The sequence below is a fragment of the Saccostrea echinata genome, unplaced genomic scaffold (genome assembly GCF_033153115.1).
Source record: "Saccostrea echinata isolate AGI-Se365-2 ecotype Australia unplaced genomic scaffold, CSIRO_AGI_Sech_v1 ptg000025l, whole genome shotgun sequence".
Classification (NCBI taxonomy): domain Eukaryota; kingdom Metazoa; phylum Mollusca; class Bivalvia; order Ostreida; family Ostreidae; genus Saccostrea; species Saccostrea echinata.
In genome coordinates, this window is record NW_026889774.1 from 16,474,236 (window position 1) to 16,487,131 (window position 12,896).

Below are 12,896 nucleotides of genomic sequence, written 5' to 3' on the forward strand. Positions count from 1 at the left end.
GAAAACAAACAGATATTTTCTGAAATCTTTCAAGATGCTGTATTATAAAATATCTTCTTTTACAGTTTTTTGCTTGATTAGACTTCTTGCATTTTCATGAATAAAAGTGAATAATAATATTGCATTTTTTGTATACAAATAAGCAAGAATATTCATGAATAGTTCATGAATTTTATTCATTCATGAACATTCCTGAATAAATTTTATAAATTATTCATGAACAGTTCATGAAGATGCAATGAACTTATTATTGGACAATTCTTAAAATGATGAATCTTCATGAATATGACTCTTCATGAATTATTCATGAAAAAATATATTCATGAATATTCATCAACTTTCTTTCATGAATAAAAATTCATGATTTGAAAATGTCCAATAATAAGTTCATAGGATCTTCATGAACATTTCATGAACACTTCATGAATAAAATTCATGAATAATTCAAGGAAAATCATGAATTATTCATGATCATCTCTCAGGGGAAATAGCCATTGTTACATTTGAAAGAGTTTTGGAAAACTCACTTCTAGTTCCATGTTATGGGCAATTTCCTGATTTTTAAATGAAATTTTTTTCCCCGGCAGATCTAAATGACTTATTAGAGATGATAGAACATGACCTCTAGATTTGCAGAATTGCCTTTTGTGCATCATTTATAGTTTTGGTCGCTACTGGAAGGGAATAAAAAAAGTCGAATTTTTCAACCTTTTTGTTTTTCAATATTTTTTAATGATTTTACTAGGGATAATAGAGATTCTTATAAGAAATGGTCCCACTAGCGTAATGGTTAGCGTGTTCAATTTTCACGCAGCCGACATGGACTCAATCCCCAGAATGTCTGGATTTTTTTGTACCTTTTCTCAGCTGAAATATAATACTGTATTTTTGAAATGATATCTGGTATAATTTTCTGTTTGAATTACGCAACATATTTTACAATTTACGTTTTATAGTATTTCATGTATGAAGGAGTTAAAAAGAATGCACAACATAATACAGATAGTGTAACAAGTGAGGAATCAACTTCTCTCATGACGGAGAAGGGACGGAAGAGCTTCTTGTTGCCATGGCAACAAATTTCTAGTTAAGGTCTTCCATTCCAGATGGAAGACCTTATGGTGATTGTTTGTTTGTTTGTATGTTTAATGTCCCTCTCGAGAATTTTTCACTCATATGGAGACCCCACCACTTGCCGAAGGAGAGCTGCAAATTTTGTCCTATACTCGGCACTCAGGGCCATTGAGCAGTGTGGGATCTTTTTTCGTGCCAGCACCTACTGCGACACAGGACCTCGGTTTATACAGTCTCATCCGAAGGACCGGTCTCCACATCCCACAGTGGGATTCGAACCCACGAAATAAGGATCAACTCCTTACTTCGCGACTCTAGAGCAGATGCTCTAACCACTGTGCCATGCGGGCGACTATGGTGATTGTACTGTTTATTATTATTTTTATTTTTATTTTTTCCCCTTTTTTTGTCGGCAGGATTTCTCAGAGTTGGCTGGATGGATTTTCCTGAAATTTTCAGGGTTGATAGAGAATGAAAATACCCTGAGGCGTTTTTTTTTTTCATTTTTTTTAAATTCACTTCCGGTCATCAGATATGTCCGATTTCCGTTTTTCTCAAAAATATTTTTTCCGCGTGAATTCTCAAAAACAGTAAGAGATAAAGACACAAAAATATTTTTTCCGCGTGAATTCTCAAAAACAGTAAGAGATAAAGACACAAAACTTATACGAGTAATAGATCTTGAGGAGTAGGCGAGCCCATTTGGGTTAAGAGTGTCAGCCGTCACTTCCGGTCGTCAATGGAAGTGATCAAAGAAATCGAAAATTTCAACTTTTCTTTTTTGAATTTTTTTTTGCATCACATTATTTATCACACATTAAATATTTTTAATCACAACTGTTAAAAATATTTTAGAATATTCAAAATTGTTTCTACAATGTAATATACACTTTTTTTGTATCATTTAAAATACTTTATTTCTTAATTAATTTTCAATATTTTCTTTTATCAATATTCAATTTTTAATTTAAAAAATGCAGATTTATATTTATTTTTTTACTACATTTATATAAATTAATTCTTTTTTTTTTTCTAGAACTTCATATTTTTTTTAATTTAAATTTTATTTTTATATTTTGACTAAAGTTTTCATTTGAATTTATTTTTACAATATTTTTTTCAAAAGAGTAATTCTCAGCTAAATCACATATATACCTGAAAACAAACTATAGTCTGTTGATCACTCAGGTGTAAAAATAAAAATGTTGGCTATGTGGGAATAGGATTTTTCAAAATGTTGGCTAAGTGGGAATAAACCCCTCAAACCGGAATTATTTCTTAAAGGATATTTTAAAAAATCTCTTTAAAATGTTCTTAGAAAGTTATATTTAATCTTAAATAAGTATGAAAATTTAAATGTGTGGTAACTGTACTTTCAACAGAATAAAATTTGTATTTAAATAGATACAGAGAGTTTATTTAAGGTAGTATGGGATACCTCCACGTTATGACGTATTTCCGTTTGAAGTATTGTTTTGATTTGCATGAGTGCTTATTATCGGGTCAAAATTTGTAGATACACCGTTGAAAAGAACACTCTGAAGCCTATTTCGATGCAAGTTCTCACAAGTCGGCATTTTAAGTAAAAACAGACAAAAAAATCGCAAGTATATAAATTTACTTATAATTGTACAACGGACATTTAAAAAAGCAAACCCCTGTAAAAGGTAGTTTCAACATTGCTGCTTTTGAACACTTTTAAGCAAAAGCTGTATTTCAATTGTTTGAGTAACTGTACAGCACCTTGTGTGCGGTGAGGCATGGATAAGTGCAATTACTTCACATTATGCTGAATATCACCAATCAATTATCACGTTAACCAGAGCTGGACTTTTTTGTTATTCAATTCAAGAAGTAACTGTTTGGTCACAAATCAGCTAGCTGTTGTATATAGTCCCAAAACGTTCAGATGAATGCAATTGCTCTGAACAAGACACGTCCTGGAAAGCGATTGTCCATGCATTGTTTTCAAAACCGCTCAAAGTTGAAAACTACAAAGTGCGATTTTTTTATGGTTGGGAAAAAATGCTCATCATTTCTAAAATAGCACCCAGGTTTTTTCAACCCTTGGAAAATAAAGAAGGATAACTCTTCCGCTCGGATCTTTTAATTCAAAAAAATTTTAATGCATTTTATATTTTCCATTTATATATATATTTTCAATTTGTTTATTTCACTTTGCTAACATATTAAGATACATTCTTATTGTAGACTTTCATGAAATGTTATCCGTCTGTTTTCAAGAAATAAAGTTTTCCCTTTTTTTACGCTTATTTTTTGTTGAAAATTAAAAAAATACTAAGACATATTTCTTGTCATTTTTGTTTTTATAAACACTTTATATTAGCAAACGCCTGCCTATAATATTAAGCTTATGAAAAAAGAATTATGCAAGAAAAAAATCGTTTTTATATTTCTCATTAAAATAATAAAAGAATTATTAAAATTACACTTTAATATACTGAAAGGTGGGGGTATTTCAAATCCTTCTAATTTGGGTACATAAATATGTAGGAGAAATTTCGTTTGGTATCCTATACCACCTTAAATAGGTTAACTTTTTTCATTCATTTCTATCATTTGAAAAAAAAATATCTAAACAATAATTTCTTTGTCCATTTGTAATATTTAAAAAAAAAGTAAATACAAAATAATGCTTTGTAATGCTATGAAATGCCAGCATTACTCTGGATTTGATAAAGTAATGCATTACATTATCATTACATGTAATGCAAATTTTTTGGCATTACACATTACTAGCATTACTTTGAGTCCAAGTAATGCATTGCAATGCATTACCATTACATTTAGCATTACCCCAAGCCTGATGTCAGTCCAACCGGAAACAAAAATGACAACTTCCGGTTCTAAGAATAACACTACATTATTTGAGTATTTTACTTTCCCTTAAATATCTTTTATAGATAAAGTATTTGAAAATGATTTTTTGATATGTTATTCAGACTGCAAATGTCTAGAGTAACGTCAAATATCTTAGTAAAATTAGTAAAAAAGAAATTCACTTCCGGTCGTCAGATATGTCCGATTTTTTCAAAAATATTTTTTCCGAATGAGATCTCAGAAACGGTAAGAGATTAAGACACCAAACTTATATGAGTAATAGATCTTGAGGAATAGGTGAGCCCATTTGGGTTAAAAGTGTCAGCCGTCACTTCCGGTCGTCACAGGAAGTGATCAAAGAAATCGAAAATTTCAACTTTTCTTTTTTGAATCTTTTTTTGCATCACTTTATTGCATCTCATTTGTAGTTTCGAAATATGTCAGTCCCACCAGAAACAAAAACGACAACTTCCGGTTATAAGAAGAAAACTACATAATTTGAGTATTTTACTTTCCTTAACATATCTTTTAAAGATAAAGTATTTGAAAATGATTTTTAGATATGTTATTCAGACTGCAAATGTCTAGAGTAACGTCAAATATCCTAGTAAAATTCACTTCGGGTGGCATGTTTTCCTGTCCTCAAAATGAAAAGTTATCTGAGCGAGATCTCGGAAACGGCATGAGATTAAGACACAAAACTTATAGGAGTAATAAACCTTTTGGAGTAAGCAAAACACATAGGGTTAAACACTTCAGCTGTCACTTCCGGTCGTCATAGGAAGTGATAAAAAAAATGGAAAATTTCAACTTTTCTTTTTGAAATTAAAACTTGCATCACTTTATGCATCTCTTTCGCTGTTTGAAATATGCTAGATTCCACCAGAAACAAAAACTTTAAACTTGCGGTTTTAAGAGATAAACTACGCTATTTCGATGTTTAACTTTCTCATAAATATCACTTACAGATAAGTATTTGAAATGTTTTTTACATATGCTGTAGATACTGCAAATGTCAATAGAAAATTCAGAGATTTTTATTCAGTTTCACCTCCGGTCGTGTGTTTTCCTGTCCTCAAAATTAGAATTTGTTCTCACAATTGCACAGCAACAGTAAAAGACTGAAGTCTAAAACTTTCAGGACTTATAGTCAGTCATCAGTTCATTTGCATTGTGTAAAAATCATGTGTCATCATTACTTCCCGTCGTGACAGGAAATGAAGCAAAAAAAGTAATTTTTTAAGTTATTTTGTTTCTACGTCAGTTTTTGGCTAATACCGATGTTGGGCAAAACATGTTCATGCAAACAGGAAGAAGTATAACGGAAGACCTTCTCATTACTAGTAATGAGTTTCTAGTTATTATTATTTTTCTTACCGATTTTGTGCACGCGAGTTCTCAGAAATGTCTCAGTCGATTTTCACCGAACTTTCAGATGAAATATATGGAGATAACGAACAGTATTCAAGCTCAAAAGTCCATTAAACAATACAAAATAGGAGCAGAGCAAACACGGACCTCCAAACATCAGAGGTGGGATCATGTCTGATAGACATTCATCTGAACCTTGTCGGAAATTTAAGTCCTCGATGACGTCACTTCCGGTCGTGAGATATGGACGATCTTCTGATTTTCAGATGGTCGGCTTGTCCTGGCAATCACTCCTAAATGACTCAAGATATTGAGTTGAGATTCTCAGTGAAGGTAAAGGAAGGATAGTAGATGTGCTTTTTTGTGTCTATATCTTCCCAGCACAAAAGGCACCAAAGCTTGCCAGGGCTCAAAAAATAGGCTCACAAGCATCTCACAAAATTGACGTTTTCTTTCATACATTTATACCTTTAAATATTTTGTTAGATATATATGACAAAAGATGTGTAAAATCAAAAGACCTTTCATTTGATATCAAGAAAAAGGGGCTGTCCCCTCAAATTAGGGGCTCAACAGGGCCAAAAGTCTTTCATGTATAACTCTTGACCAACCAATATTTTGTTATGAATTACCAAAGCAAAAATGTTTACCTTAATGATTTGCAACTATATGTTTTAAACTTTTGATCATATGTTACGTAATAAGGGGCCAGAATGCTAAATATTTCAAAAAGGGGGAATATTTTGATAAGCAATATTGAATAAAAGATGTTCAAAATAATGTTCTAAACAATATGCAACCTTTCGATTTTTACAAAACAGTCCCATTAAGGACTTGAAGGGCTGGCCCCTAAAAATTTCACTTCAGCATATATCAAAACCAAAATAAATTTCTGAATAGTTATTGAACAAAAAGTCTTCAAAATCATAAGACCTTTCATTTGATATCAAGGAAAAGGGCTGATTCCTCAAATTAGGGGCTCAATGGGGCCAAAAGTCTTTCATGTATAACTCTTGAACGATCTACATTTTGCTATAAACTTCTGAAGCAAAAATGTTCATATAAACAAGTTGCAACTACATTTTATAATATTTTGATCATATATTACGTAATAAGGGTCCAGAAGGGGCCAGAATGCTAGATCTTTGAAGCTTTATACAGACCCTAAAACGTGCTACTACACCTCAGAAACGAACCGTACCGTTCCGTGCAAGAAGCGTACCGTACTGTGCAAGAAGCATACCATACCGTGCACAAAGCGAACCGTACCGTTCAAGAAGCGTACCGTACCATGCACAAAGTGAACCCTACCGTATACAAAACGAACCGTTCCGTACAAGAAGCATACCGTAACCTGCACAAAGCGAACCGTACTGTTCATGAATAATTTTTGAAATAATTATGCAAGCCCCACCCCGATCTTGACCAATTACAGTAAGTATTTTTTTTATTTCTTTCGAAGCAGCACCCGTTAAAGAAGGATGGAAAATAACCCTAGAGATTCAAAATATTATCTTTAAGTACCATGCATCTGGACTTACATCTGCTAATATAAGGAAACTACTCAAAACTAGTTAAGACTTCAAAACAACTCGACAGAGTGTGAGGCAATTCCTTATTCGCTATGCATGATCGGGTTGCGCTTGACTAACTTTTTTCCATATTAAATGCAGCATCGTAATATTTTCGTGTACAATTTATTATAAATAAAAGTGAATTAAATACTTTATCGTTTATTTCTATCGCGTTTATATACCCTATTCTTGTCTCTATGGACGTTCTTGGAAACCAATTTAAGACACATTGAAAAATGTATTAGGATTCTGTGCTATTTTCCGAAATCAAGCCCTTAAAATCATTTTTTATTCATGAAAGTAATAGTTTTAGGGAGAAATGATTACAGATTTAGCAAAAAAATAAATAAATAAATAAATTTAAAAAATATGAACTAAATTGTCAATTTGAAACCGGACATGTTAAAATGTTAAAACACCTTTCAATCACTAGGGAAAAAAAATAAATAAAAGTGATGTATATATAAATAACATGTGTTGGTTTACACTCTTCTGACCAACCTCGCTAATATAACATACTGTCAAAAAGTAGCACCCCGCATGGGCAAATTATTTATTTTCAAAGTTTTTGAGGACATGCATGGCTGCATATTTATTTTCTAGGTAATTGAAAACGGACTATTTATTTCTAACATTTTGACATATTTATTTCGGAAATTTTTCTTTGCAGTCAATATTTATTATAAACATTTATACATTGTAGATGGAAATGAAGTTGTCTTAACCTTTTTCTTGATTGTACCTTCCCTTTAAACTTCCCTTTAAAAAGCATTTTACACATTAACATTTACACATTAATGGAAAATTTATGTAAAAAGGAAAACAATTACGCGCACAAAAGTTAAGTAATATTTTGCACTAATTGTGTGCACTTCTACCGATTACTTTTCAATGTATTATTCCTACTGAGCCAAACACCTAAGCAATCTATGTAAAAAAAAAAAAGAATAATAAAAATCCTCGCAAATAAATATGAAAATAATAACTTATTTTTTAATCATTTGTTTGTACATTCGGTCAAGAGAAAAAAAACATAGGTAATCAAAGATTACGAAGCTCACCTCGACGAAGGTTATCTATAAGTAAGGCAAATCTCACATCATATTTTTTCTAGTTAGTGTACACCCCAAGATCAATATCTATACAAGTTTGGTTTAAGAAGGACTTATAATTACTTGGAAATAGACCTGCTCAAAAAACTTTAACCTGGTCACTCATCTGGAAAATCTAGGTCAGATTCAGCATCCGAAGCAAGTGTGTAGTGTTCATCCCTAGATGCATCATCCATGCAAGTTTGGTCCAGGTAGGGCGTATAGTTACTTGGGAATGGACCTGCTCCAAAAACTTTAACCTGGTCACTCATCTGGAAAATCTAGGTCAGATCCAGCATCCGAAGCAAGTGTGGTAGTGTCCATCCCTATATGCATCATCCATGCAAGTTTGGTTCAGGTAGGGCTTATAGTTACTTGGGAAAGGATCTGCTCCAAAAACTTTAACCTGGTCACTCATCTGGAAAATCTAGGTCAGATTCAGCATCCAAAGCAAGTGTGGTAGTGTCCATCCCTAGATGCATCATCCATGCAAGTTTGGTTCAGGTAGGGCGTATAGTTACTTGGGAATGGACCTGCTCCAAAAACTTTAACCTGGTCACTCATCTGGAAAATCTAGGTTAGATTCAGCATCTGAAGCAAGTGTGGTAGTGTCCATCCCTAGATGCATCATCCATGCAAGTTTGGTCCAGGTAGGGCTTATAGTTACTTGGGAATGGACCTGCTCCAAAAACTTTAACCTGGTCACTCATCTGGAAAAATCTAGGTCAGATCCAGCATCCGAAGCAAGTGTGGTAGTGTCCATCCCTATATGCATCATCCATGCAAGTTTGGTTCAGGTAGGGCGTATAGTTACTTGGGAATGGATCTGCTCCAAAAACTTTAACCTGGTCACTCATCTGGAAAATCTAGGTCAGATTCAGCATCCGAAGCAAGTGTGGTAGTGTCCATCCCTAGATGCATCATCCATGCAAATTTGGTTCAGGTAGGGCGTATAGTTACTTGGGAATGGACCTGCTCCAAAAACTTTAACCTGGTCACTCATCTGGAAAATCTAGATTAGATTCAGCATCCGAAGCAAGTGTGGTAGTGTCCATCCCTAGATGCATCATCCATGCAAGTTTGGTCCAGGTAGGGCTTATAGTTACTTGGGAATGGATCTGCTCCAAAAACTTTAACCTGGTCACTCATCTGGAAAATCTAGGTCAGATTCAGCATCCGAAGCAAGTGTGTAGTGTTCATCCCTAGATGCATCATCCATGCAAGTTTGGTCCAGGTAGGGCGTATAGTTACTTGGGAATGGATCTGCTCCAAAAACTTTAACCTGGTCACTCATCTGGAAAATCTAGGTCAGATCCAGCATCCGAAGCAAGTGTGGTAGTGTCCATCCCTAGATGCATCATCCATGCAAGTTTGGTCCAGGTAGGGCTTATAGTTACTTGGGAATGGATCTGCTCCAAAAACTTTAACCTGGTCACTCATCTGGAAAATCTAGGTCAGATCCAGCATCCGAAGCAAGTGTGGTAGTGTCCATCCCTAGATGCATCATCCATACAAGTTTGGTTCAGGTGGGGCGTATAGTTCCTTGGGAATGGACCTGCTCCAAAAACTTTAACCTGGTCACTCATCTGGAAAATCTAGGTCAGATCCAGCATCCGAAGCAAGTGTGGCAGTGTCCATTCTAGATGCATCATCCATGCAAGTTTGGTCCAGGTAGGGCTTATAGTAACTTGGGAATGGGACTTGCTCCTAAAACTTTAACCGGGACGCCGACGCTAACGCCAACGCCGGGGGTATAGCATAAGCTCATCTCGACTTCGTCGAGGTGAGCTAAAAATTTGTTGGTTTGTTATTTTTTAATGAAGCAACAGCGACAAGAACGTAAAAAGAATGATAGACAAAATGAAAGCATGAGGGATTTAAAAAATTAAACTCATTTGTTCAAAAGTGTGATAAGTGAATATTCAAAATAATAATTGGATTCAATTAGGAAAAAAAAACATATGTACGCTTATTCTTAAAAAAAAAACAGAAAGGCCTCTATGGCAACGCAACCAAAATATTTTTTTTTTCATCCTTGTTATGCAGTGTTTGTTGATATGTTCAATTTATTTCCAAGTAATTGAACCATAAGGTGTACAAAATAAGATAATACATAGACAACTAAAATTATTTTATTTTAAAAATTGAAAGTAGTTCATCCAGAAAGTAAATTAAAAAAGATACATTTAATAAGACGAATAGTTAGATGTAAAAACGAAAATACAGCTGTAAAAAGGAAATAATTATAACAGCTTTAACTTAAAAACAACTTATTAAAAATGCTTGCGATACCGTCCTTCCATTTATATAAAATAAAGAGATTATAATAAAGAAATAAATGACTTTATGATGTAGCCAATCATAAACTAAAGCATACAGGCTCTGCCCATTTAATTTACATACCATTCACCAAAGCGTACCGTTCACAAAACGAACCGTTCCGTGCAAGAAGCGTACCGTACCGTGCACAAAGCGAACCGTACCGTACACAAAACAAACCGTACCGTGCACAAAGCAAACCGTACCGTTCACAAAGCAAAACGAACCGAACCGTGCAAGTGGTGTAGTAATATGTTTTAGGGTCTGTATCTCAAAAAAGTGGAAAACATTTTGATAGGCAATATTGAACAAAAGATGTTTAAGATAATGTTATATAAATCAAAAGAATGAAATCTAATGAGGGAAGTCTTAATATCATTATCTTCTAACGAATATCGTAGTCAAAATCACATTTCATCTTATCAAAAATCAGACAGAAGACCTACTCATCACTCGCAACCAGATCTCTTCTAGTATTAATATTTTTACACTGTATATTCACATGCTTTGCTTGTACAATGTTTAGATGACAAACTGGCATGTTGACTGATGGACGAGCTGATGGTCAACGCATTTTATCATCATCCTGATTGACAGACCTGTTTGGCATGTTGATTGGTCAACGCGCTGATTGGTTAATCACTAATCCTGATTGACAGCTCTGTTACGCAACACCAAATGTGCTTTCTGGGACCGCTATTGAATTTTGAATTCACAGAAAGGAAAAATTATACAGTGAAACCTGTCTAATCCGACATGCACTGGGAGACAAATTTTGTGTCGAAATAGACAGGGTGTTGGATTGCACAGTGTAAAAATACATGGAAAATAGTTAAATGGGAACGAATTTTAACATCGGAATTCACAGTGTGTCAGATTGCACAGGTGTCGGATTAGACAGTTTTCACTGTACAAAAATTTTTTCAGCACTGCAAATATTTTCCTTGCATGTTACTGAACACGATTAAATAGAACAAATCACTGTACTGACCCCGATTAGAAGACAAAATGTTGTACGATTTACAATGTTACACATTCAGATAAGATTTTCTTCTTTCTTTCTCATCTTTTCTTTCTTTTCATTAAATATTTTTGAAATACATACGAGTCTATACTTGAATGATTTATTCAAAAGATTTCAAGTCGTATCCAAAACATTCATGTGAAAAAAAAGAAGAACTTTGGTAGGTGTTCTTTCATAGGTATGTTTTGAGTAGAGTAGAGTAGTATTTACTGCAGTACATTTAAATCCCTCTGAATCTAAATCAGTTGTCAGTATCAATAGTCAGAATGTTGAACTGTTAATAAAATTGGATTAATGTGTAACAGTGTTGTCTTTACTATGTAAGTGCCTTGATTAAAGATAATAAGACTGAGTGATACGCACAAGTGAAATCCAACATTACATGTTTTGTAGATAATTACATCGCACCTCTACTTGGTGGCAGAATTAAATGTTAGTTATAGATGTTTATTTATCAATTAAGCTTTAAAAAACCCAACAACTATGTATTAGTAATTAATCCGTACACCCGCATAATTAGGAAGACAGTCTACATCTCCGCTATATATTAATTACTGCTATTATGTTAACTTTGCAAGGAAACACAAATAGAGTTAACTTATCTAATCACAGATATCGGTAATATTTCAATTTATCCTTATCAATTTTTGAAGAATTATTCACTGTATGTTGAATTCGTGGAATTTTTAATTCTGCGAATATAGCGAATATTAACTCCGCAAGTTAATTTCCTGCTGTACAGTAACTGATGATTATATCAATTCAAGCATTTCTGCCAATTTGATCAATTTTGAAGAAACTTTTGTTTGGAGCCCCCAGCCTCCTAAACAGGGATTATATACAAGATCTGATTTTAAAATTTTGTTTAACTGTAAACATATTAATATCAAAAATTGATCAGGATCAGTTGGGGTATGGATTTTTTAACTGATCAATTTGTGCACAAACTGTATAAGTTTTTTCAAATTGCAGTTGTTGAGCCAAACTGTTACAAGTATCTCCACTGTAACATTAACATTACAGGGCATGTATATACAGTGAAAACTGTCTAATCCAACACCTGTGCAATCCGACACACTGTGAATTCCGATGTTAAAATTCGTTCCCATTTAACTATTTTCCATGTGTATTTTTTTACACTGTGCAATCCGACACCCTGTCTATTTCGACACAAAATTTGTCTCCCAGTGCATGTCGGATTAGACAGGTTTCACTGTACATATCCATAATGTGTTTGGCCATATTTTCTTTAAATCATTAATTTTTTTTTTCTTTTGGTTATAGCAGAATTTTGATGATGCCATAAAAAACTTGGGTAGTCCATTTCTATATCATTTTTTATCAGTCCTCGGGTTTCAGATTGCAGAAAGTGCGCATTTAAAGACACCGACAATTTTCATTGCACCACATTTATCATGAACTTCAATACCCCCATGTCAATCATAGTCCAAAATATCTAGAAAATGTGTTGAACTCAGATATTTGCGAAATTGAAAAATGGTGCTCTCAGAATCAAATGGTATTGAATGTACAGCATAGTGCCATAAATGAGTCAACTTTTTTAATGGCGCACAATTACAAACGCCGCTTCAATATTTCGAA

The 12,896-nt window shown here is 33.7% G+C and overlaps 1 protein-coding gene across 1 annotated transcript in view; it reads right to left on the reverse strand.

The window, feature by feature from the left end:
- LOC133192081 (uncharacterized) overlaps positions 1-12,896 on the reverse strand; it is a 506,856-nt gene that overhangs the window by 324,747 nt on the left and 169,213 nt on the right. The window lies entirely within an intron of this gene.